Source organism: Piliocolobus tephrosceles, chromosome 14 (genome assembly GCF_002776525.5).
Source record: "Piliocolobus tephrosceles isolate RC106 chromosome 14, ASM277652v3, whole genome shotgun sequence".
NCBI lineage: Eukaryota > Metazoa > Chordata > Mammalia > Primates > Cercopithecidae > Piliocolobus > Piliocolobus tephrosceles.
Genome location: NC_045447.1, coordinates 23,131,454 through 23,158,327, shown reverse-complemented (window position 1 = coordinate 23,158,327; position 26,874 = coordinate 23,131,454). Strand labels below are relative to the sequence as shown.

The 26,874-nt window shown below is 37.4% G+C and overlaps 1 long non-coding RNA gene across 1 annotated transcript in view; it reads right to left on the bottom strand.

The window, feature by feature from the left end:
- The window catches only part of LOC111550388, a 36,135-nt gene that overhangs the window by 8,297 nt on the left and 964 nt on the right, over positions 1–26,874 (bottom strand). Inside the window, exon 2 of the long non-coding RNA XR_002734019.2 lies at positions 9,108–9,371. This is a non-coding gene — a long non-coding RNA (uncharacterized LOC111550388). The remainder of the gene's footprint in view (positions 1–9,107; positions 9,372–26,874) is intronic.

Genomic DNA, 26,874 nt, shown 5'->3' with positions numbered 1-26,874 from the left:
AGGAAGGAAAGAATGAAGGAAGGAAGGAGAGAAAGAAAGAGAGGAAGGAAGGAAGGAAGGAAGGAAGGAAGGAAGGAAGGAAGGAAGGAAGGAAGGAAGGAGGGAAGGAAGGAAAAGAAGGGAAAGGAAGGGAAGGGAAGGGAGAAAGGGAAGAGAGGAAGGGAAGGAAGGGAGGGAAAGGAAGGGAAAGCGAAAGAGAGAAAGAAAGACAAAGAAAGAGAAGGAAGGGAAGGAAGGGAAGGAAAGGAAGGAAGGGAAGGAAAGAAAGAAAAGGAAGGAAAGGAAAGGGAAAAGAGAAAGAAAAAGAAAAAGAAAGAAAGAAAGAGAGAGAGAAAGAAAGAAAGAGAAAGAGAAAGAAAGGAAGGAAAGAAAGAAAAAGAAAGAAAGAAAGAGAAAGAAAGAGAGAGAAAGAGGAAGAAAGAGAAAATACGAATTCCACAGGATTTCTACCTAAAGCGTAAATAACAGTGTGTCAATTGTTTTAAGAATGAAAGAAAGTATGCTATGATTTTGCAACTATTTTTTACCTAATTTTAGGATTAGGAATATTTAATTCAAGATTCTTCAAAGTGTACTTTGTAAATCATAGTCACACAGGCTATCAATGTTATGAAGAGAGTAGATAAGGAATGAATCCCAGACTCAAATAAGTTTTGAAAATATTGATCTAAATAAATTCACTGACTTAATAGATCTTTTAATATATTAATGTATATTATAAATCACTAAAAGGTGGAAGGGAGATCATTGTATAAAGGGATCCCAGAACTTTTCACCATGTGTATTAGAGTCCTGTGGCTGTAGTAACAAAGTAACACAAACTTGGTAGTTAAAAACAGCAGAAATGTATTCTTTTATAGTTCTAATGGCTGGAAGTCCAAAGCTAGCATATCAGAAGAGCCACAGTTTTAGCAAAGTAGCCTCAAAAAAAACTTTTCTGCTAATCAATAAGTGTGCTTTAAAAAATGCTAAGCATTCACTAAAACACTTCAAAAATTATACAATGAATAAAATGTATCTTTTCTTTCACTAACTTAGCACATTTAGTAATTTAGCAAATGTTTTTAAGAATGTCATATTTTTAAAGAACTGAGATATAAAAGTTGATGTATAAGACATGGTCCTTGCCTTTATGAAGCTTAGATATGCTTAGGAAAATAGATGTAAACATAAAAAGTCATCTTCAGAATAATAAGATAGTCTATTAGAAATATAAAGCAAGAAAACAAAACATAAAAAAATCATGGTGATAACGTTAGCAAAATAAAAAGCTAAAATAAAGTTTTCATAGTGAATAAATGAAAGCATGGATTCAATGAAGAGTTAAAGAATCAAGTGGAAATTCAGACTAATGAATGTACATGGAAGATATTGGAAAGAAATATATTGATTAATATTCTTTTAACTTAAGGAATGTAAAGGAGTAAAAGAGAGCTGCCAATTTTTATATAATAGGAATACTGGAAAGAAGTTAGTGGGGGATGCATAAAAAGCATGCTTGAAGAAATAACAATTGAGACTGTCCTAAAATAAAACAGAAGCAAAATTACAGATAGAAAGGTCTCAGAGTGCTAAATCATGTGAAAAAGAAATCAAAACAAACAAGAAACATGGAAATAAAAGAAGACTGTACAGTAAAATTAAAGACTTCAGTAAAGGAGAAAATGTTATCCAATTCTAGGGGAAATAAAGACCTGATCTATAGAGGAAGAGGAAATCAGGTAGAAACCAACATTGAGTATGAAGCACCAGATGCAAGAGGATAGTGGAGAAATATTTCCAAAGTGCTAAAAAAAAGTACGTGTATATCAACTCTAAATGAAAAAGCTAAATAATCAGTCTTAGGCATAAAAAGTCCCAAAAGTTTTAATACAAAAATACCATTTTTGCAGATATTTTTATTAAAAAATATTACAAGTAGACTATTAAATTCAGGAAAATTATAGAAGATCTTGCTAACAAAGTTAATTAATTACCTTAATAAAAGTTATTGTCTTAATGATCACTCACAAAATAAAAAAAAAGTGAGAAAAGAGAAAAAATGTATAGGAATTAAGATTAAAACTCAATATGATACTATGAGAGGGTGAAGGAGAAGAGGACAAATAAGAAGAAAATGGGCTAAAGTGTTTTTCTTGATCATGGAAGACATGCACATTGAAAGTCTTAAAAATTGATAAGAAAATGGCGAAACAATATAAAGTTCTAAATAAATGTTCTCTAACTATCAGAAATAATTCAATATAATTTTTCTAAACTGCACAATGGAATTTACTCCATTAATTGGAGGCAGGAAGGAAGATGAAAAGACAAATAACCATGACAAACAGAACTGCAAAATAAAGTTACAGAAATAAGTACAAATATAATCATGATACATTAAATGTACATGGTATAAATTTACTGTTCAAGACTCAGAGATTCTTAAACTGTACTTTTTAATGCCAAAATCCACTAATTTGTTATCTTTAAGAAAAAAATTAAAAACAAAGGATATAGTGCACACAAAAAAATAGAAACATATATATGAGGATAATATGTACTACAGATGTCTGAGATAGCAATTTTTATAACATATTAATATAATTTTAAGTAAAGTCAGAAAAATAGTAAAATAACATAGGTAATAGAACAATAGATCAAAAAAGAAACAATATTCATAAACATACATGCACCTAAGGAAATAGACACAGAATTAATAAAACAACAGTATAAGAATATCAGAGAGAAATAAATGTGGCAATAACTTATAGGGTGAGATTTTTACATGTTCCTCTAACAGATCAAGTAGATTTTTAAAATAAGTGAAAGTGTTTTAAAAAATTTCAAAAATATGATTAGTAGGCACTATCTAATAGATACATACAGACCACTGTACCCAACAAAGAATATATATTTTTAAAGGACACGTAAAACAGTGACAAATATTAACATGTAAGAGATTACAGAGTTCTATTAAATAATAAGAAGGGAAAGGGAATATAAAGTGTGGGAGTTGCAATTTCAAAAATAATAAAAAGTTTGGGGTTGCAATTTTTTAAAGAGCTTCAGTGAAGTCTTCATTTATAAACTGACATTTGAATAAAGACTTGAAGGAGAGGGAGTGACCCATGTGAATGTCTGGGGGAAGAATATTGCACGCAGAGATAACATACACTGCTTTATATTTAGCTGATATCTACAATTGTGCCTTATTGTATATGGGGTGAGAAAGTTGATATGGTTAGGCTTTGTGTCCTGACCCATATCTCATCTTGAATTGTAATCCCCATAATACCCATAGGTCAAGGGAGAGACAAATTGAAGGTAATTGAAAGTGGGGGCAGTTTCCTTCAAGCTGTTCTCATGATAGTGAGTTCTTCACGAGATCTGATGGTTTTATAAGGAGCTCTTTCCACTTTCCTCCACAGCTCTTTCCTGCCACCTGTGAGGAAGGTGCCTTGCTTCCCGTTCGCTTTCCACCACGATTTTAAGTTTCCTGAAACCTCCCCAGCCATGCTGAACTGTGAGTCAATTAAACCTCTTTCCTTTATAAATTACCCAGTCTCAGGCAGTTCTTTATAGCGGTATGAAAACGGACTAATACAGGAGTGAAATGGGAACCCACTCCCTGCCCTACAGGTGGGAGCCTGAACTGGTGTGGCCAATTTCGAGGGCAAATCTTGGTAGTACTAAGTGAAATTGCGTGTGTATGTGGCCAGGGATGTAGGAATCCTACTCTTGGGTATCTACTCCAGAGAAAGCCATGCACAAGTCTATCAAGGGATGTGCATGACAAATTTATTCATAAGATATGTATGGTAATAAGGAGGTAGATCAATCTAAATGTCTATTACCAAAAGGTTGGGTAAATTAAAAAGAAGAGGGTGATCAATACAAAGCAGAATTATAGATAGAAGACAAAAACTAAATGCACTTAGAGGAATAAAGTTAAATGTTAAAAACACAGTATTTATTGAATAAATTATGAAATAGGATAAGTAACAAATGTATAATTTTATTTGTGAAAATTAAAAATGTATATTTACATAAAACAACAAAATATGTGTTAAGCTTGACTGTATATCTAAGAAACATCAATATGCTAGTCTGGATATTTTGAGGAACAAAGGGGAAAAGAGGAGGGAGAGAAAATGAATAGAAGATAAAATGCAATGTAAAATAAAACAAGTATGAGGCCTTGAAAGAATCAAGATAATTACCATGAAATGGAGTAAGATTGACTCAATTATATGCTTCATCTAAGGTTGAAAAGAAAAACAAAAACAACACAAACAACAAAACAGTTTAATATAAAATTATGCAAGTAGTATATAAAGATGAAAAATAAAAACTTCAGACTGAAAACTAGAGACATATAGATCATATTTGTGTGTGTGTGTGTGTGTGAGTGTACACACGCACACTCACACACATTTCCAGTTGATGGGATATAGGTGTTTTATGCTGTTTTTAGAACTTTATTTATTTTGTATATTACCACACCGAAGTTCCTTTCTTATAATCAGAGACAAGGAAAAAAGAAAAGAAAAAGTGCCTAAAGGCATCTATATTTCATTTTGATATTTTCCTTTTTAATGTCATAACATATAAAAATGTAAAGTAAATTAAAAAGATATCAAGCAAAGAAAACAAATAGTCAAGAAAAGGCAAAGGCCTAACTTATGCATACCTCCTGATTATAAGACGAATACACAGGCAAGCTTGACTGCCTCTCAAAGCTAGTTTTTGCTGCATTTTTAACTGTTTCTGTAGCACATATCAAATTCAACATTTTACCCAAGATCATTAGTTGAAAGACTAAATATGGAGCCTTTGGTTCTCTCCTAAAAGGGTCTCATTACTATGACTAACGTTTAAAAAGAGTATCATTACTAAGCCTGCAAAAATGGTCATGCCAATAATGAGATGGAAAAATCCAGACATGTGGTGCTTTCTAAAGAAATAATAATTTTTTAAAAGGGTAATTCCCTGATGTCAAGGCTTGGCCATTTTTAACTTCCACAAGCTATTTAAAAGATCAGACTTTTGATGCTAAATCAAGAAATCCAGTTTAGACCGTTGCAATTTTGCTGCCTTGGGTCACTAAAACATAGGCCATAGCTATCCTGGAATTCCAAGAAATTCACAAGTATAGAGCAGTTGGTCCTAAGAGATGTTGGCAGACCTTTGTAAAATAAGGATGAAAGCAGCTTCATCCCAATACCTCTTACGGTATCCTTTGGTAGAGACAAAGTCCACCAGGACTATTCTGGGCTGAAAACTCAAAAAATTATTTCAAACTGATAGTATTTCTTTTTTCTTAATAATACACATATCACATTTTACGCTCCTTTATAAAGATTTACAATTTTCTCATCCTTCTGTAAAAATTTAATTCATCTTCTCCTCTTTCCCCTCCTTCCCGTCCTCCTCCTCCTCTTTTTTCACCTTGTTCTTCTTCCTTCTCTTCATCTCCCTCATCCTTCTCCTCCTTTTCCTGCCCCTCCTCCCTTTTCTTCATCTTATTTTTATGTCTTCTTACTTGTTTTTATTACTTTCTTCTTCATCAGAAAACTAGCTTCTAACTGACTCAAATACATTTCAGGAAGTAGTGCTGGTTTCAACAAAAGAGTTATTATGATGTCACCATTTTCATTATTTTAACAGATATATATTGAATATCAACCATGGCCAGTAACTAGGCATACCATTTTCATAGACATGGCTACATCCTCTGATGCATTCTGTCCCCAAGATCCTAATTTTATAAATGGAAAAACCAGTGTGCATTGTGTATTTCACATAGGGTAGATTCTATGTTAAATTCTTTACTTAAATCATTTTACAAAATATTAAGAATACCCTATGTATTATATCTAATTAGACCATGATACAGATGAAAGAATTGCACTTCAAGAATATACTACATTTCACAGGTCAGTGAAGAAAAAGATTAGAAAAAGATATATATATATCTCAACTGAATCCAGATTTGTCTCATGCCAAAACAAGTACTCTTTCTACTACTAATTTCATTGAACCCAAGAGATTGAAGGGAGATAATTTAAGTGGCAGAACTAGGTTTAAGACCCACTTATATCAGTATAATTGACTTTCTACTTTAATGCGTTGATACTTTTCTATAATCTTATTTCAGCTTAACTTGGAATTATATATTATTTTTGATATCCAGACTTTGAAATTTTTTCTATTTGTTTCTTCAGCTGGGCAATGTAAAAAAAAAAACAAATTATTGTCAACATTAATATGAACTCATTATAAAATGATGACTGGCAATTTTTGTCCCAGTGGCATATGGAGGACAAAAACTCAGTTCAATTCAAGAAACATTTATTGGTTGGGTACAGTGGTTCACACCTGTAATTCAAGCATTTTGGGAAGCCAGGGCAGAAGGATTGCTCGAGCCCAGAATTTCAAAATCAGCCTGGATAACTTGCCCAGACCCTGTGAGCTGTGTTCATATAACTGAACTCCAGCCTGGGTGACAGAGAGAGACCCTGTCTTAATAAAAGATTATGGAGCATCTATTATGTGAAAGGCACTGTGAGTCTTTCAGAATACAAAGAAAAAATGAAACTATCTCTGATCTCAAAAAAAAAAAAAAAAAAAAACAAAACACTGAAACAGATAATCACAATTAAATGTACCCATGCCAAGTTAAGGTTAAGCCCTGGGAGCTTTGCCAGCATAGCAGAGGGGATCCTAAATGTGCAAGGTGAGAGTGAAGAGATGGCAAGGGAGATTCTCTTGAGAAGACAGCTGATGATGAATGTCAATAACAAGAAAAAGTCAACTAGATGGAGAAAAGAACAGAAGGCTCTCAGAGGAAGTACTGTGAGCAGAGGCCTAGGGGCAAGAAACACGTGGAGAATTTAGAGGATGGTGATTAGATTAGTTCATCTTAAGCTTAAAGGTCTTGTTGAAGACTAGTGTGAAATGATAAGTGGAAGTTTTCCCTGAAAGTCCCTTTAAGTGAGACTGAGAGACCCGGGATGAATTATCTGGACTGAGGATGGGGTCGTTGTGAATTGGGATTGCTATTGGGAGCCATAGATCAGCAGTGTTCTCCTTCCTCTATTGTACTTAAGAGAAATCTGCATCCTAGAGAGAGAAAGTGAGTTTCTCCAACTCACATCTAGTCAATTGGCAGAGCCATTTATTCAGTCATTCAATAAACATAATGGTTATTGAGTGCTGACGATGATAAGGATACTGCAAGACCCACAGTGTTCTACCTTCATAGATTTACCTACCAGTGAGCATTTAAAAATAACTACCATGTATTGAGCTTTTACAATGTACCAGAAATAGTGATGAGCTGTTTAAGTAAATTATCGTAATTTTAATAGAATTAATTTTAATATAATTATCTTAATACATAATAGAATTTTTAATATAATTATCTTAATTTTAATATGAAAATTATCTCATATTACCTACTTCCCACTAGATTCTAAACTTGTAAGAATAGGCAACCTGTCTTATCTCGTTTCATTGATGTATTTTCAGAGCCTAGAACTGTTCCTGGCATGTAGTAAAAGCTCAATAAATATTTCCATTAAAGAGTCCTCTTTATTAATTGGCCACTTTTGTTAAACCCATTTTTTCATTAAGATTAAATAATCCTTCTGACTCTCAGGCCAGGGTTCTTGGCTCTGAGCAAATCTTTCCTCTCCTCAGTACCCATCCCATCTCTTTTCACTCTCTGGGAAGCCAGATAAACAAGTGCAAATATAATCTCATTTTCAAAGAGCTTGATCTTTCCTCCCAAGGCCCTGACATAATCCCCCACATGTGCAGGAAGGCAAATGTGTTTCCCAGAAGCCTCTTCTAAGCAGGAGGCAATAGTCCCATGGTATGGCTTGCAGGTGGTACCCATTCTAACATCAGGGACACAGAACTTGGAGGGAAGGTTTCAGCTTGGGACACGATGGTAGAGCCCTGTCGGGGAAGATTCCCAGGGAACTGTGGAAAAAACCCTACAGATGAATCTGAGGGTGGTTACAAGGGCCCACCTCCAGAGGCTGCGGACCTGATGTAGGGACTGAGATGTCATCAACCCTACCAGAGTGAATGCTGTGTGACTGTAACTTTGTGCACATGCTACTCTTTAAGCCCTCTATAAGATTCATCTGTGACCCATGGCTGCTTGCAGAATTCCAACCCACAATTGGTACCACTTGACCTCCCCAACTCCATCCCTCACTGCATCCTACATACACCTAGCCCACCCTGACAATCCTCTCCACCAATCCTTTGACTTTTCTTTGAATACTATGTTTAAAATACTAAACATACATTTGGAATCTAGGTAGTTATATGATCTCAAAGTTGGAAAGAAGCTAAAAGGTCGCTGAGCCGAAATATCCCATTTAGGGCAGAAAAAAGCCCTTCGAAGTGGATTAAATCCTGGATGGTTAAAATGATGTGAACAAAATCAATGTTTATTAAGGAAATGTTTAGTTCTTTTTTTTTTTTTTTTTTTTTTTTTTTTTCTGATACATGGAATAAGCACACCTCAGAGCCTAGATGGAAAAAGAGGGAATCTTTGGTAAACAAAGATTGACTGAAACAGCAAAGTTTTTTTTTATTTAACTGTGCATTAAACTGGTGGTTGAGTGAAAAATTTACAAAGCAATGCAGAAGACTTCATAAGTAAATGGAATACTTTATATAAATAAAATTATAATGTTCCTTGACCTCTTTCGACACACACACAAAAACCCACGGAAGTTCACTAAAGTGACTAAAATACACAGGACTAAAGACAATTAGAATTTATTGAATTATCAATCGAATACATTAGATTTTTAATTTTTGTCAAGCTGTTAGACGTAAAGTGGTCTGTCACTGTTGTTATGTTTATTTCTGTTTTGGATTGTTCATTTTTACTTTTCTCTTATTATTGGTGAGGTAAAGCATATTCTTATATTTTTTAGCCCGTTGTAAGCCATTATGTTTTCTCTCTGTCAATTGGCTATATATAATCTTGGCTTATTGAAATTTACATTTTTATTGATTTTAAGGTTCTTTATATATTATGGATACCAATCTCTTATCTATCTCTGAAACACTTTATAATAAAAGATTTTTAAAAGACTTACCTGTAACAAGTCCATTAAAGTATTTACTTTCCCCGAGACGTATTAGTTGTTACTATTTTTCGCGTCATTGAAGAAGATGATGAGCCATAAACAGCAAGTTCATTACATAGGTCACATCCCTGCAATCTAGATTCAGGAGTCTGCATACACCCACTTTTTTCACTGAAGGAAGAGCCCCAGTCGCTAGTTCGAGAGATCGCCTTCATCTTATCATCGTGTTTCTTTGAGGAGTATAGGTTGCTTGTGAATCCGCTAGCACTGAGCCTTTGGGAAAAGAAGTAGGAGAAATAAAACCAGAGATTAATTAAATTAAGCATATTTTTGTTTTTTGTCTGTTTTATTTTTGTGAAAGAAGTACAATCAATAAATATTGCTCAGTATGTATTTAAGGTGCACAATGTGATAATTTGATAAATGTGTGCATTGTGAAATAATTATCAACATCAAGCTAATTTATACATCTGTCACCTTCTTTCATGTGTGCATGTGGTGAGGACACATAAGATCTACTACCTTAGCACATTTCAAGTATACAATACACCCTTGTTAACTACAGTCATCAACATTATTATGCTATGTTTGAGATCCCCAGAAGTTATTCATCTTATAGCTGAAAGTGTGTACATTTGGAACATCTCCCTATTTCTCCCACCTCCTACTCTCTGGCAATCACCTGTCTACTCTGCTTCCGTGACTTTGACATTTTTACATTCCACATGTAAGTGAGACCATGCAGAATTTGTCCTTCCATATCTGGTTTATTTCACTTAGCCTAACATTCTTCACGTTCATCCCTGTTGTCACAAGGCAGGGTTTCCTTCTTTTTTCTGGCTGAATATACTTCATTGTGTATATATGCCACACTTCTTTTATCTATTCATCCATTAACAGACACTTTGGGTGTTTCCATATCTTGGCTATTGTGAATATTACTGCAATTAATGTGGGTGTGCAGATACTTCTTAGGCATCTTAATTGCATTTCCCTCGCAATGGAATTAATAGCCATAGTGGGATTTATGGAGCATTTTTTAGTGGTTCTACTATTCATTTTTTGAGAAACCTCCAAACTGTTCACCTTAATGGCCATGCCAATTACACTCTTACTAATAGTGTAAGGGTTCCCTTTTCTCCATAGCTCCATCAACACTTGCTATCTCTTGTCTTTTTGATAATAGCCATCCTAACAGGCATGAGGTAATATCCCAATGTGATTTTTATTTGCAGTTCCCTGATGATTAGTGCTGTTGGGCACTTTTTAACATACCCATTGTTCACTCATATGTCTGTTTGTGAGAAATATCTATGCAAATCTTTTGCCTATTTTTAGGCTTGTATGTTGTTATTTTGTTTTGTTTTCTTAGAGTTTTGCTAAGTTGTATGAATTTTTAATATATTTTTGACATTAATGCCTTATCAAATGTACAGTTCACAAATACTTTCTCCCATTCTGTGGGTTGTCTTTTCATTTTGTTGATTGTTTTCTTTGCTGTGCAGAAACGTTTTAGTTTAATATAGTCCCATTTGTTTGTTTTTGGTGTCTGTGATTTTTTGTTTTTGGTGTCTGTGATTTTTGTGTCATATTTTAAAAAGTCATTGTCAAGACCAAAGAGATTATTCCCTACGTCAAAGAGCTTTTCCCTTATGTCTTTGTGTACTCATTTTACAATTTCAGGTCTTACATTCTTTAATTCATTTCTAGCTAAGTTTTGCCTGTGATAGAAGAGTTCAGCTCTATTCTTTTACGTGTGGATATCCAGTTTCCCAACACCATTTATTTAAAGACTTTCATCACTGTGTATTCTTGGAGTTTTTGTCAAAGATATGACCTTATAGGCATGGGTTTGTTTCTGGGTCCTGCATTCTGTACCATTGGTTCACATGTCTATTGTTTTAATGCCAATGCCATATTTTTGAAATTACTATAGGTTTGTAATATAGTTTGAAATCACAACGTATGATTCCTCCGGCTTTGTTCTTGCTCAAGATTGTTTGGGCTATTCAGGGTCTTTAGTGGTTTCAGGTAAAGTTTAGGACTGTTTTATCTATTTTCATGAAAAAATACTATTGAAATTTTGATATGGATTGCATTGAATCTGTAGCTCGCTTTGGGTAGTACGGATATTTTAACAATATTACTTATTCCAGTCCATGCACATAAAACATCTTTCCATTTAGTTGTATCTTTTTCAACTTCTTTAATCAATATCTTACAGTTTTCACTGAACAGGTCTTTCATTTCCTTGGTTAAAATTTTTCTTAAGTATTTTATTTTATTTCTGATGTTATTGGTAAATGAGAATATTTTCTTAATTTTTTAAAATATAGTTTAATAGTATATATAAATGCAACTGATTTTTGTCAGCATCTCTCAATGAGGACACTGAAGAAGGGACAAAAGAACTAATATATAAGCAATAACTGCAATAGGAGCACAAATTTTCTAGACAAACTGAGATTTATAATTTGCAAAGCACTTCATATTATTAGATCTTATCTCATTAGATCTTCCTAGAAATAGCCTTAGTATTTTCTCTATTTCACTGAGAGAGAAATCAAGGTTTGAAGGAGTGTCTAACTAAGTTCATACAGCTAACAGTTAGCAAGGCAGGGGTTCAAAATTATTATCTTCTAGTCCTAGATCCTTTTGTCTGTTATTTGAGGGCAGATATATTTCGATGAATTGGCATATAAGCTGCCTGTGCTAGAGCTTCAGTTCACTAATGGAACCACAAAATATATTTTGTAGTGTAAATTGCTTGTCCTGTTAAAATTGCATTTACTTTCCCAATTTTTAAAAAGTGAAAGGATGAGCACAAAAGCCAGTAAATTAAAAAGTAAAATTCTCTGCAAGCTGACCTGACACACACGAGTCCAGATGTTCATCAACTACTATTAAAGGCCATTTACACAAGAATTTCCTTGCTCCACACAAGCAACCACATGAATTATCATTGCAATAATAATAATAAGAAGAAGAAGACTTGCTTTATTCATTCTTCACTAACCAGCCGTGGTACAGAAGCCAAATAGAACGTTTTACTTCCCTCAAATACACATTTTGACATATGCATTTTTATTTTCTTAAGAGTTGTCATTGTTGTGGCCGGGCACCGTGGCTCAAGCCTGTAATCCCAGCACTTTGGGAGGCCGAGACGGGTGGATCACGAGGTCAGGAGATCGAGACCATCTTGGCTAACACGGTGAAACCCCATCTCTACTAAAAACTACAAAAAACTAGCTGGGCGAGGTGGCGGCGCCTGTAGTCCCAGCTATTCGGGAGGCTGAGGCAGGTGAATGGCGCTAACCCGGGAGGCGGAGCTTGCAGTGAGCTGAGATCCGGCCACAGCACTCCAGCTTTGGTGACAGAGGGAGACTCCGTCTCAAAAAAAAAAAAAAAAAAAGAGTTGTCATTGTTATGTTCTCACAAACTGTCACCAAATGACTGGCTCTGTGAGGCTTTTATTGATCTTGGGGGTCCACTCATAATGCTGCCCTTCAGAACCTGAATAAACTCAGATGCTCAGCCGCAGTTTCCAGAATCCATTTCTCTCAAGTCCCATGGTCCCCTAGTAAATAGCTTTTTTTAAATGTCCCCTTTTCATTTTATTTTTGCTTATTGAAATGCCATTTGGTTCAAATAAAAACTTAAAGCCTTTTTCCAATACTGTCCCTTTTCTTTTGCATGTGCAAATGTCACTCTGTAACTCATTGCCATCAGCACACTATACCAGCTGCTTGGGAAAGCCTTACCTGCCCTATGAGCCTACAAGTTCCTTGAGGGAAGGGACTGATAGGTCAGAGACAGCCTTTTGTAAGTCTGGACTATGTTCATGTTAATGCTCTTGCTCTTTGTTAACGGCCAGATTCACAGATATGCTGCAGAGGATGTGCTGTGTTTTCCTGCACGTGGGGTGGGGGATGCAGCTTCCGTTGAGGCTCTGAGTAGCAAGCGATGATCATAAAGGCATTTTACCACACCCTTCTCATCACCTCAGCAATCGGAAACACTGATCCCAAAGGAAAGACAATCATAGAGTACTCAGGGTAAAGAGACAGAGTGCTCACTCATTCAACAAATATCTATTGGGCATCTTCCATGTACCAGACACTGTCTCAGGAGCTGGGGATGGGAGCCTGGAGGAGGGCCCGAGACTCATAGTGCTTATAATAAGAGGATAGGTATAGACAATACATCAAATAAATAAGTGAAATGAGTCACATGTTTAATGGGAGAAACTGTATGCAAAAAAAAAATCAAATAAGATGATGATAGTTAACATTAATTTGATTGCACATTTCAAAATTGCTAGAAGAGAATAAGTTGAATGTATCTAGCATAATGCAAAGCTAAATATTTAAGATGTTGGATATCCTAATTACCCTGATTAGGATTGTATGAAGGTATGAAATTATTACACGTACTCCCAAAATATGTACATCAAATATGTATCAATATAAATAAATAAATAATAAAGCAGGAAAATTAGACAAGGTTTCAGTGGGAATATTATATAAGGTGGTCAGAAGGGGCTTTCTTGAGAAGATGTCTTTGGAGCAATGACCTGAAGAGGTGACGAACTGATCCAGGCACATAATTATGGTACCTTACCTCTAGTCAGAGGAATAGTGAGTGCAGAGGCCCAAGGAAAGAGCAAGCGTAGCATGTTGGAAGAGGGACAAAGAGTCTAAGATAGTTGGTGTGGAGACAGAAAAGAAAAGGTTGTTGACATCATGGGGAGGCAGATTGCAGAGGCATTTGTAGGCCAGTTTAAGGACAGGCTTCCAGTCTGAACAAGTTGCAAAATTTAAGAGAGTTTTAAGCTAAGGAGAGCTGTTATCTGATTTATGTTTTAAAAAAGCTGCTTAGTCTTCTGCCTTGAAACTAGGGGAATGGGGCAGCAGCAAAGACATTATTAGTCAGGAGGCTCCTGCACTAATCTAGCAAAATACAATGGCATCTTGCTGTGGAAGGGGGATAAGTGGATGAATTCTGTATTCATTAATGGATTGGAGATGATGGGGGATGTTGAACAAAAGAAGTCAAAGGTTACTCTAGCAACTGCAGGTTAGAACAGGCACTTCATGAGGTAGGGAAAACTACTAGAGAGCAAGTTTGTTTATTTGCTGTTATGTGTGGAATATAAAAGGTTGGGTTCTAGTCATGTTAAGTTTGGGATGCTGATTAGACATACACAAAGAAATACTGATCAGGCAGTTCATTTAATAAACAAATCTGAAAGTCCAAGAATCATGTCTGGGCTAAAAAATAAAATGTTTTATATTTATCTGAAATAAGAATGCTTTTTCACCCAAAAATATTAACCCTAGATAAGAAAGTATCCAAAGACGAAGACCTGGGCATTTCAATATTAAGAATTCCAAAGGAGACTAAGGTGTGAGCAGAAAGAACAAGAAAAACAAGGAGAGTTTGATGTTCTAGAAATAAGCGAACATAATATTTTAAGGGAAAGCCGTTATAAGGCGACTATAGCTTCTCAAGAAAACATAGTTGGTTGCTTGGTCCTTTAAGGCTGCTGCATCTCAAAACAGCCTGACAAAGGTAGGATAGAAAAATGGAAAAAGAAATGTATCTATCAACGTCCTTCTCTGTTCCTGTTTTCCATTGGCAAAAGTCTTCCTGGTGGGTAGATTCCTGGTTTGACTCTACCAAGTATCATCCAGGTGAATGTGAAAAGGGTTTTACCACCCAGCCTGTGTATGCGGCCAGAGGCTCCATGGATCCCATCAAGGCTGGAGCTTCTGGGGCCCTAACTGCAGTGGGCCTGATGGAGGCCATTACCAAAACTAGTCCCTCACCCAGGAAAAGGTGAAAGCTGGGCTTTGTAACCATCAGGATAGTTTGAACCACCTGTGGTGCTATTCTGGCTAGCAAAGAAGGCAAGTGGATGAGCTTCAGGAAGCACTTAACACCAAGTAGACATGGAATGTGCTTAAACTTGGTCAGTTTCCTCTGTGAAGTGAGAAGTCATTTGTTGCATTGCTGTTTTCTTTCTCAATTCCACTAAAACAAACTCTTGTTTGTCTTTCTTGCTTAGTCATATATCATCTCTTTCATAAAGCCTTTCAAAACAATTTCAGCCTTTCTTCCTCTTTTCTGTTTCAGTGCCTGAACTGGTCAATCAAGGATTTTATTTTGAATTTAAAAATTCTGGGAATCCAGGTTTGATTCTACTACCTATCAGTCAAGTGAATCTGAGTAGACCATTCTTCCTTTCTTTACATCATGTCAATTTAGTACTTTGTGTAAGCTAGAGGAAATTATATTTGCTTGCAGTATCACCTAAGAAGATCATTAGGTTACCACATGTGATAATACTTTTATAAACCATAACATTGTGTACATCATCATCATCATCATCATAATTCTATCTTTGTTTCCTGTGATTGAGACCTTGAGGCCAAGAATGACGCATCTTCTTTTATCTGTCCCCCAAATTTCTAGTGCAATGATAAGCCACTCAATGACAACTATTGGCACAAACAAACTTGGAAAGGAAAAAAAATACAAATCCTTTGCTTCAAATTCTTTGTGGAACTCGGTTAGCCATAAATAAATAAATAAGCACATGTAAATAAATTACAAATCCAACTGTGTGCCTTGCCCTGAACTCTGTGTTTGACATTAAAAACCAAGCCTCCCTCTTTTAAAATTGAAATATGAAACATTATGTTTGATTATTTTTTCCCTTTTAGATACAGAGCTGTGGTTGCAGAAATAATTTAATATACTGCATTGCATTTCCCCCGCAAGGGTGCCAATTCTGATTACATGTTTCCAGATGCCCTTGTTTGTTGTTGTTCTTTCACTAGTACCTGGCCAAGGAGCTGAACGGCTTATCTCTGTAGGTAGCTCTGGCCAGCAACACTCAGTCAATAGGTGCTCTACATACAAAGAGCACCCGCAGGATCATTCACCCTGAGGTCAGCATTCTAGAGTCCTCTGGAGTCCCAAGCTCAGCACCTGTACTTTATGTTTAAGAGCCAAGAAATTGAGGAAGAAGTTGAACTGGCCAAGATAGTCCAGCAGGCAGCAAGCCTAAAACAGATTTAATAAAAGATCTCATTCCTTTCCACCATGTTTTTGTGAGATATTTCATGGGAATTGCCACTTGGGATGTGCATGCAGCCAGCCTGGAGCATGGCCAACCACAGGCTTAAGGCTTTCGAAGGCTAACTCCTGGTCTATAGGCAGAAAACCCCAAGGAGTGAAGACTGCTTCCAAAATTCTCCAGCCCATGAGCTTTTTGCAACAGTGTGAGAGTGGGCACTAGAAAGTATATTGTTTGAGTACAGAGATTTAAATTCTAATTGAAATGCAGCAATTTATTCACTATTACCTTGGACAAGTCCATTTTTCTCTGCAGGCCTCAGTATTCCCATCTCTAAAATGAGAGGCCTCGGGTATCTAAGGCATTTTTCTGTTACACTCTTTTGTAATATGCTCCGTGGAGGCAAACAGCTGTGTTATATGGCAAAAAACAGTGCTAAATTTTGAGCCACACATCCTGGGTTCCTATTGGCTGTAGTTTTTACTACCTTCTGGCTACATGATTTTACCCAAGTTTTCCCCTCCTTGAGATTCAGTTTCTCCAAATATAAAACAAAGAAGGAACTGAGCAACACGCCAAGCTCCATTTTGATATTCTGGCATCCTAGTTCACTGTACTCCTTTGTTTTGTATCGGACAGCAAGACTGTATCCTATACCCCATCAGCTGCCACATCTAGAGAAAAAGAAACCTGTGAAAACTTCCAAGGGGCAATCAGAGATGCTCTCTTTAAACCCTCTCACCTCAGAAAGGCTCGAAGTTTGAACTTCTCTCCCATAATCCCTTTGCTCAGGAGAAAAGATTAAGGCATAGTCCTAGCAATAAGGATGCAGGAAAATTAGCTGCCTTGAGGTGAATCAAAATCTTCACCTTCTACTTTTGGTTTTGCACTTACCTGTGTGTATTGGGGAGTGGTGGTAGGGTTAAGACTCAAAGTTTACTTTTTGAGTTTTCCAATTATTAACTGTTGTCAGCTTTACACATGCATTTAGTGTCCCAATTACATCTTGGGTTCCAGCCCAAACACAGTTGCTCTGGTTGCTCCCATTGCCTAGAAAACCTATCTGTCTTCTCTTGCCCATTGCTCTTCAATAGCAGATAATCATGATCATACTATTACTGCTAATAATAATAACAATAATAAAACAACTATCACTTACTAAGTCATCCTTATATGCATAATAGTACAGTGTGATTTGCATACATACCGCATCTCTCCTAAAGTTGGACTCCAGGTAAAGATTTTTTGGTATCTCTCACCTTGCTTAGGACAAGAAGAATGATAGGCACTCAAGAAATGATAGATTCAATTATCTAATTTAATCATCACATTGGATCAGAGGAAAATATGTCAAGAGATGCTCAGAATCTTCTCAAGGTCACACAGCTAATGTAAATGTCAGAGCTAAGATTCAAACAGAAGTCTGGATCTGTATGGCAACAAAGTACTTGCATAAACTTCAAGCTTTTTTTTTTAATCTCTCAGGGAAGAAGGCATCAGGTTGTAATGAGAGCTGAGCAAACTGGGAATAGCTAGTAAAAGCAACCTGGACATCGAAATTTCTACATGTGTATTTTGGTAGAGAAGTTGGAGGGAGCAGTGTACATGGTAGCAGAAGAATTGCTGGTCAGATACCCTTTTCTCTTCCACTTGAAAGGCCTCTCTCTTTTAAGTACATATTGATTAGAGTCCAAATATCTCAATTCTATTCTTAGCCCAGCACCTTAATTACAATGGATTCTCAGTTAAGCCTGATGGTTCAGTTCCCCACCATCCTCCAACCCAAACCCCTTTTAACACAGAGATCAGAATAATGCCTCAGAATGGCTTTCTTTTTTAAAGAAATGATGATCTATGAGAAAAATATATTAACAACATTATATTCATGGTAAATATTTTAACCTTAATGACCCAGAGTCATTTTTCTTGGCAGACAAAATTTCAATGCCTAACTTAAAAAATAGAGTTATATAATATTTATAGTTAATTAATAATATTGATAACAACAGCAACAACAACAATAATAATCAATTTTAAGCACTTGCTATGTAGTAGGCACTATGCTAAAATAATTATATGCATTATTTCATTAAATATAATCAACATCCTATAAAGTAATTACTATTATTATTTTTACTTTGTAAAACTTGGCCTTAGAGAAGTGAAGAAATTTACCCACAGCAGCTAGTGAGTGAAAGAATTTGCAGTCTTTCTGGCCCCAGAGTCTGAGTTCTTAATTATTAACATAAACTGATTCTCCTAGTGAGAAACAGGATGATACTTCAAGAGCTGTAAGATATAGATTTGGGACTCAGAGGGGTTAACTCCCAAAGGAAACAGACATAATATGAGTAGAATAAGAAAATGCACATGCGGGCCGGGCGCGGTGGCTCAAGCCTGTAATCCCAGCACTTTGGGAGGCCGAGACGGGCGGATCACGAGGTCAGGAGTTCGAGACTATCCTGGCTAACACGGTGAAACCCCGTCTCTACTAAAAAATACAAAAAAAGCTAGCTGGGCGAGGTGGCTGGCGCCTGTAGTCCCAGCTACTTGGGGAGGCTGAGGCAGGAGAATGGCGTATACCCGGGAGGCGGAGCTTGCAGTGAGCTGAGATCCGGCCACTGCACTCCAGCCTGGGCCACAGAGCCAGACTCCCTCTCAAAAAAAAAAAAAAAAAAAAGAAAAGAAAAGAAAAGAAAATGCACATGCGAGTGCCTTTGATTTTTTTAAAGGATTAGAAAAATTTAAGCAATTGCTCTGTATGTCATAGAATTTTACATCAGGGACAAGGAGACCTGCATGACCACCAGCAGCCGACCTTAATACCTCTTTCGCTTGAATATCACCTTATAGTTATCTGGCAAACTTATTCCACAGTACAGTTGCATAGTTTCTTGTGAAGTAGCTTAGTCAGACTTGGACACTGTAGTGCAGAATGCTTAAGTGTTTGGCTTCAGATCACAAAGTTAATACATGGAAGTGCCAGGTGTCAAATCTTTGTCATTCTGTTCCAGTTATAGGATTCTTTCTTACAGATAAAAAAGAGTTTGATGAATTTTAAGCATCTTGACAAAAAGTTCAGTTATTTGGTAGCATTGTCAAAATGGTTTTTAGAGACACTGGGGAAAAATCAGAGAGAGCAAAAATGTGTTTTGGATAATTCATCAGAAATATTATAACAAGATTTAGGTCTTTCAGAAGGAACTACATACTATTAAATGCACCAAATCATGACCAGCAAATATGCAGGTTTTCTGGCTTTCAAGGGCTGAAATCAGGTAGCTTCTCCTGAACATGGGGAAAAGGATCCAGAATTTTCCTTCTTCACAAATACTCAGGAATGAAATCACAGAAGATTTGGAGGTCAAGGACTTCAATTAAAATCTTGCACAGTTTTCTCTACAAGATTGTGAGATCTATCACTAGATCCTTTTGGGATATTAAGGCTGAGTTATGAGTATGAATTTAAGCAATGGGAACCACCCTGTGTGTGTATATCTATGAAAATGTTCAATCCAAATGGAATCCAGATCACAGGGGAGGAATATGTCTGAGAGGCAGCATTGTTACTTATACCACAAACCATTTTTTTCTTTCCATTTTATAAATTCCACTCCAGGATGAAACATTCAAGTTGTGGAAACATACAAGATCAGTTTCTCTTAGTGGCTATCATGGACATACTGAAGCAAGATGAAGACTGGCCTTGAGCTATCTTTCGGAAGCTCATTTGGGGTGTCAATTCCAGGCTTGTGTTTGAAACTTAGAATTTGGGGATGTCAGTTCCAGGCTTCTATGTAACTTAGATTTTTTTGTGTGTGTATGTTTTTTATTCTATCCTGGTGATGTTTTCCAGACTGAATGCACTATTGTGGTTTCTATAGAAAAAGAGGAAAACTGGAATAATAATACTCCATGGTGTTTGTAGTTTCCTGCTCCATGTGTGGAGTTAGAAAGTGAAGAGGAATGAAAGTTAACATAGTGTGGACTACTCCAGCAGAGCAGGGGCTTGGGGAAGGTCTTAGGAATGGCTTTGGGAGGGTAGGCCCTGAATTGTGTGTTGGTGAAGAGGTTAGGATAGTCAAAGTACCACACTTTGATTACTTTCTCTACTTATCTCAAGGTCTGACTCCCTGCTGTTCCCCAAATATGACAGGCATCCTCCTGCCTCAGGATCCTTGCACCAGCTGTGATCTCTACTCAGAATACTCTTCTTCAAAGCTGACTCCCATAACACCTACAATACTTGTTCAAATCCCATTTTTTTCAGTGAGGCTCACTCTGATCACCCTATTTCAAACTGCAACTTGCATCCTCCCTAAATCCTTGTTTTCCCCATACTTACTACTTTCTAACAAACTTGTGTATTTATTTAAATTTGTTTTTAGTTCCCTTTTAGAAGGTATGCTCTGAAAAAGAGAGGATTTCCATCTACTTTGTTCACTGATAAATCCCAAGCACACAGAATAGGGCTAGCATAGGATATAGGCACTCAGATATTTTTTAAATAAGTGATTAATATTTTTCATATTGTTTCCTTTAATTACCTTTTTATCACATTATGATGTAAAGCCTGTCCATATACTTCCTTTTAAAGTTATTTCTTTCTGCTGGGTGTGATGGTTCATGTCTATAATCCTAGCAATTTGGGAGGCTGAGGTGGGCCTATTACTTGGAGATCAGGAGTTCAAGACCAGCCTGCCAACATAGCAAAACCCTGTCTCTACAGAAAAATACAAAAAAAGTAGCCAGGCCTGGTGGCACACGCCTGTAATTCCAGCTATTCTGGTGGCTGAGATAGGAGAATTACTTGAACCCGGAAGGCGGAGGTTGCAGTGAGACAAGATCATGCCACTGCACTTCAGCCTGGACTACAGAGTGAGACCCTGTCTCAAAATAAAATAAAATAAAATAAAGTTATTTTTTTCAAAAGATACCAATATAGTAAACATGCTCAAGGGATACAACTGTACCTACATCCAAGTCATTTTAGTTTTACAAATACATAGTTAGTCAAATCAAAAAAGGCATGTCTGACAGATGAATGAATGTTAAGTCAATGCTAAATAACCTTTAAGGGGAAAGGGTGAGGAGGCAGAGGTGCTTGTATGTATCATCTTCCAGGAGCCAGGCATTGGCAAACACCACTATTACAAATAAAAGCCTGAGATTCTGAAAACTTAAGTGACTTATGGAGGTTACACAGCTAATAAAAAGAAGCGGTATGATTTAGATTCATTATTCCTGACTCCAAATCCTATGATTTACTGCAACATAGTGTACTATCTTCAAACTGTAAATTCTTCAGAAATGGTTATTGTAGACAATTTACATGTTGGATGCAGTGATGTGCCATGCAGATACCTCCATGCAGATACCTGGGAAAAGGGAGTTCTTTTCCCAGATATTGGGATTGCTGTTCACTCTCAGCTCTCCAGCTACCAACTGCCCTCTACTGCAGGGAGCCTCCTCACCCTAGGTCACACCCCTTCCCAGGGCCAGCCCATATCCAGAATTCTTCAATGTGGGGTACAAAAACATGGCCCTCTTGCCTCATGTGGAACAACTCTGAAGGCCATCCCAGCTCCAGTGCTTCTGGTGGGACTCATGGAAGCCTCTGTTGTGACTTCATGAGACCCAGCTCCTCCCTTTGCCCAGCCCTAGTGCCTTCACACTCCCAAAGGTGTATCTCCCAAAAGCACCCCTTGATGAACTTCTGACATACAAATCTCAGCCTTGGAGTCTGTTTACAGGGAGCCTGATCAATGTCAATATATTAGGTGGTATTGTTGAGTTCAGAGATTAGTGAACTCAACAATACCAGTAGCATATTCCTTAGATAAGGTCCCAGACCGTGTGCAGTGTTGGGAACTCCTAGTGTCACAAAATTTGAGGCACTCTCTCCTAACTTCCAGAAGCACTTTGGCAAAAACAACTATGATACACAATTTCACCCTTTTGAGATCACCTGTTAATTTGACTACCTTGGTAGTACATCACCAATTTGACAGTTGTCTTTGTCCATGCTCACATTGTGATAAAGAAATACCTGAGACTAGGTAATTTATAAAGCAAAGAGGTTTAATTGGCTCATGATTCTGCAGGCTGTACAGGAAGCTTAGCAGCTTCTGCTTTAGGGGAGGCCTCAGGAAGCTTCCAATCATGGCAGCAGGCAAAGAGGGAGCAGGCATCTTACACAGCAGAAGCAGGAGCATGAAAGCGAAGGGAGAGATGCACACTTTTAAATAACCAGAACTCACGAGAACTCACTCATTACCATGAGAACGGCACCAAGGGAATGGTGCTAACCCATTCATAAGAAATCTGCTCCCAAGATCCAATCACCTCCCATCAGGTCCCACCTCCAACATTGGGGATTACAATTCAACGGGAGACTTGGTAGGGGGCAGGAGGGGAGGTGGACACAGATCCAAACCACATCAGCAGTCATCACAGCCAGCAGATAACTTACTCTGACAGCTCCTACATTCAATAAATAAGACCATCTGTGAGCTAGGAATTATGCTGCATTACAAGAAAGTCAAAGGTGCATAAATCTAGTTCTATCCTCAAGTAGCTCTTAGTTTAGAAAATAATTCTCTAACTTTTGTTCACCAGAGCCACCCAACAAGCTTGTTAAAAATTCTCATGCTTTGTCTTGGAATCAAAACTAATAATGATTTCTGCAGGGTTCTAATATTAATATTGTGACACAAGTGATTCATGAACCACTTGTGGAGAAATTCAAATCCCAAAGATGACATAAAACATACATTGCTAGTTCTAACCATACTAAACACCAGATACTGTGCTGGAATCTGTGAAGAATTTTAAAGAGCACATGGAATGTAGTCCATATCCATGGACTATAGTCCAAAGTACATAAAGACATATAATCTACTAGGAGTGATAATATTCCAATAAATCTATATATGTTTAATTTTAAAAATTACATATTAGGTAACATGCTAGCCTCCAAGGCAGCACCAAGGTGAAAATACATGGTTCTCCTCCTCAAAAAGTTTCATTAGCGCTAGATAAGAGTAATTAATTTCTGCCTTCACTCATTTATCTATTTGTTGCATCAATTAATTCATTTCTTTACGCATTCAATAAATATTTACAAAATAGCTGCTAAGTGAAATGTGCTATCATCATGGCAGGAAAATACGTGGTGAGCACCTACAGAAAAGTACCAATATCACCAATATCATACTATGGGAGGGTTAACACCTTAGCTTGCATACATTTTCAATACCTAAGTCTTGGATAATTCAAATGCTGCCTATGGCAATGAAATGCAGTCATCTTAAGGTAGTAATCACTGTTAATATATGTGCAATTGGATAACCCTAATTCACTTTAGCTTAAAAAATCTGTGGGCGGGAATTGGTGGTAAGAGTTTTCTTTGGTTTGGCTGATTCAAATGAACCATTTTTGAATTTGGAGAATTTCGTAATCACTAGCCTGACTGGCCCACACTAGCAGTTTTCTGGATTTCTAGGAAAATCTCTGGTATGCGTCATAGTGAAGAAGTATTCCAACAAAGAAATGGGATAAATGAAGAATCATAATCATTTAGAAAGAATTCACTGAGAAATAGAGATCTGCGTGGTGTAACTGAGAATTGCACAATGCGGTTGCAGGGCACGCGGGATGCATGACAGGTGGGGCTGCCTGCTCTTCCCCCTCGCGCTCCTGAGGCATCAGGGTGAATCAATCTGAGATCTCATTTCTATAGAGCACAGTTGGATCACAAACTGAAAACATACCACAGACATCCACTACCAGTTAATTAGAATTGGCATAAAATATGTTATCTAGTTTCCATTCCCACTGCTGCTTTTTGGATTTAAGAGTGTGGAGACTGGCCGGGCCTGGTGGCTCACATCTGTACTCCCAGCACTTTGGGAGGCCGAGGTGGGTGGATCACTTGAGGTCAGGAATTCAAGACCAGCCTGACCACAGTGGTGAAACCCCGTCTCCACTAAACACAAAGAGTTAGCCGGGCCTGGTGGTGAGCACCTGTATTCCCAGCTACTTGGGAGGCTGAGGCAGGAGAATCACTTGAACCCGGGAGACAGAGGTTCCAGTGAGCTGAGATCGTGCTATTTCACTCCAGCCTAGGCAACAAGAGTAAAATTATGTCTTTAAAAAAAAAATGTGTAGAGATTTTGAATTTAGGTCGAGTTCTACGAACTGGATATTTCCAGATATTTTCAACTGACTTAGTTTCTCTTGATATCAGCTCATTAGTATTTCTGGTAGATCACCTATCTAACTAATGCCTCTCTTTGTTTATGAAGATTGGGGCAGAAAATAGGTGACTCAGCAGCGAGAAAAGAAAGCGGGCAAAGGCCAACCTGCTCATGAATAACAGGGCTTTGTTTGACATGGTCCCTGACTTCCTCACTTCTGTGCCTTCTCTCCACTGGATGCACCTGCCCACCTGCAATCTACCTTTTGGACATTTTGAACTCCTATCATTCTCCTGAACTTCTATTATTTTCCTTTCACTTTATCACTTATATGCTATAATAAATGCTGTTTTCTTTGTCTGAATAAACACCTCTTTCTTCACCCCTTGCCAAATTCAGGACTACTTATCGCTTGACTACACAATGTATTGAAATTCGTTCTTTAGCTTTCATGACCTGTCCTCTGATATTCTCATTAACGGCATCTGTCTGGGTCATACCACACATACCACATCCTTCCACCACTCCCTGTAGTACCCTTATCTCAGCAAGAGCCTTTGACTGTATCTCTTTTGTAATACACATTTTATGTAACAAAATTACATGTTAGATTTTATAAAGCAGAGAATAATTTAAAAGAAACTCATAAAAAACAGTGAAGGTTTGGTTATACATTTATCCCATTACCATTTACTAAGTCACTTCTCTATGCCATGAAATGGAAAAATTAAGAAGAAAATAGCACTGCCTCTCCCGTCAAAGTGTTCACAGCCTAGTAATAGAGACAGACTCAAAATATTTGACTTTAAAATAATGAGAAATTGGGTACTAATCATTTGTTCATATTAATGGAGTACCTGCAGACTTCATCTTTTCAGGCTGCTATAACAAAATATTTAATAGCTTAAACTGGATAATCAATAATCGACAGATTTTGTTGCTTGTATTTCTGGAGGCTGGGAAGTCCAAGGTCAAGGCACTAACAGATTCAGTGTCTGGTGAGGGCCTGTTCCTCAGATGGCACTTTCTGATCCTTACATGGTAGAAGGGGCAAGACACCTTTCTGCAACCTTTTTTATAAGGGCACTAATCCCATTCATGGGGGCAGAGCCCTAAGGACTTAATAACTTCCCAAAAGGCCTCCCCTCTTAATGTTATTATATCATGTTGGGTACTAGGTTCCAACATACGAATTTTGCAGTGTGAGGGAGGGGAGCACAAACATTCAGACCATAGCAACTACTATTTGCCAGGCACTGTTCTAGGCAGTGGGGTGTACAGGTAAACAAAGCCAAGCCTCACACTCAGTGAGCTTCTATTACAGAGCTTTTAGTGGGAAATCTGAAAAGCTATGAAGTTTACAGGAGGAAAAGCCTTATTCTGCCTAGGGTGGGAGTTTAGATCTGGCTTTTATGAGGAGATGACATGTTCACTGGGCCCAGTGGAGCAAATGCAGTACTAAGTTTTAAGGGTGAAGGAATGCTCACTTAACTATGGAGCATCTAATGCATGATGAATGTGGTTGTAGGAGCAGAGTTCCTGGCATGAAGTAGGTACTTGATAAATGTATCATATTTGGATAAATAACCCAAATCCAAAAATGAGTACTCATTTGAGAGTCCCTTCCCTCAAGGATCATGCAGTCCAGTGGAGAAGTTCATTCACTCTCATTCACTCATAACAATATGACACATGAAAGGAGAAGCCAAGAGTGGACAGAATGGAAACTCTAAAACATACATTCCTCTCCTATCACCATCCTCCCAAACATCCGCTAGTCCCTGGGTTTCCTCCTCTGAAAACTTATATTCTTCTTGGGAGTTCTGAGTTCTCTGGTGTATCTGTTTCTTTTGCTGGGTGCTTCACCTTGGCTTCCTCCCAAATGCCTCCAGCAAATGTTTATTTTTATAAATGTTGTATACACAGGGCAGAAGATAGAGAAAGGGGTGAGCCAGAGTCATTTACGAAAGCACTTTGGCGCTCTGCTCTGGAAATCATTTCCGCAGGAGGCTACCCTGGACAGAGTGCACTTACTCTCAGACCTCCCATCCCCACTTCCAAGCAGAAGTCAATGCAATTTTTATTTACAGTCAGAAGCTCCATGAAATTCTGAGCCAAAAGGCTTCTTTCCTGAAAAGCTGGTAGTAGCCTCCAACATTCAGCTATCACCTTTAACAGGAACTCTATGCTGTTTGCACCGAACAAATAACCAGGTACCTGGGTCAGAAGCAGAATTAAGGACCTAATTTGTCTCCATCCATGGACATTTAATCGACACCTACTTGTGCAAATCCTATCACAGCCACTGAGAACACAAGACATAGGATCCTAAAAGAGCAGGAAGAGGCTGTCTTTTATTGATGACATATCATATATTGTGATGATTTACATACATAAAAAAGATACTATCATCCCACTTTACAGATTGGGGAAAGGAGGAAAGAAGGAAGGGAAGGGAAGGGAAGGGAAGGGAAGGGAAGGGAAGGGAAGGGAAGGG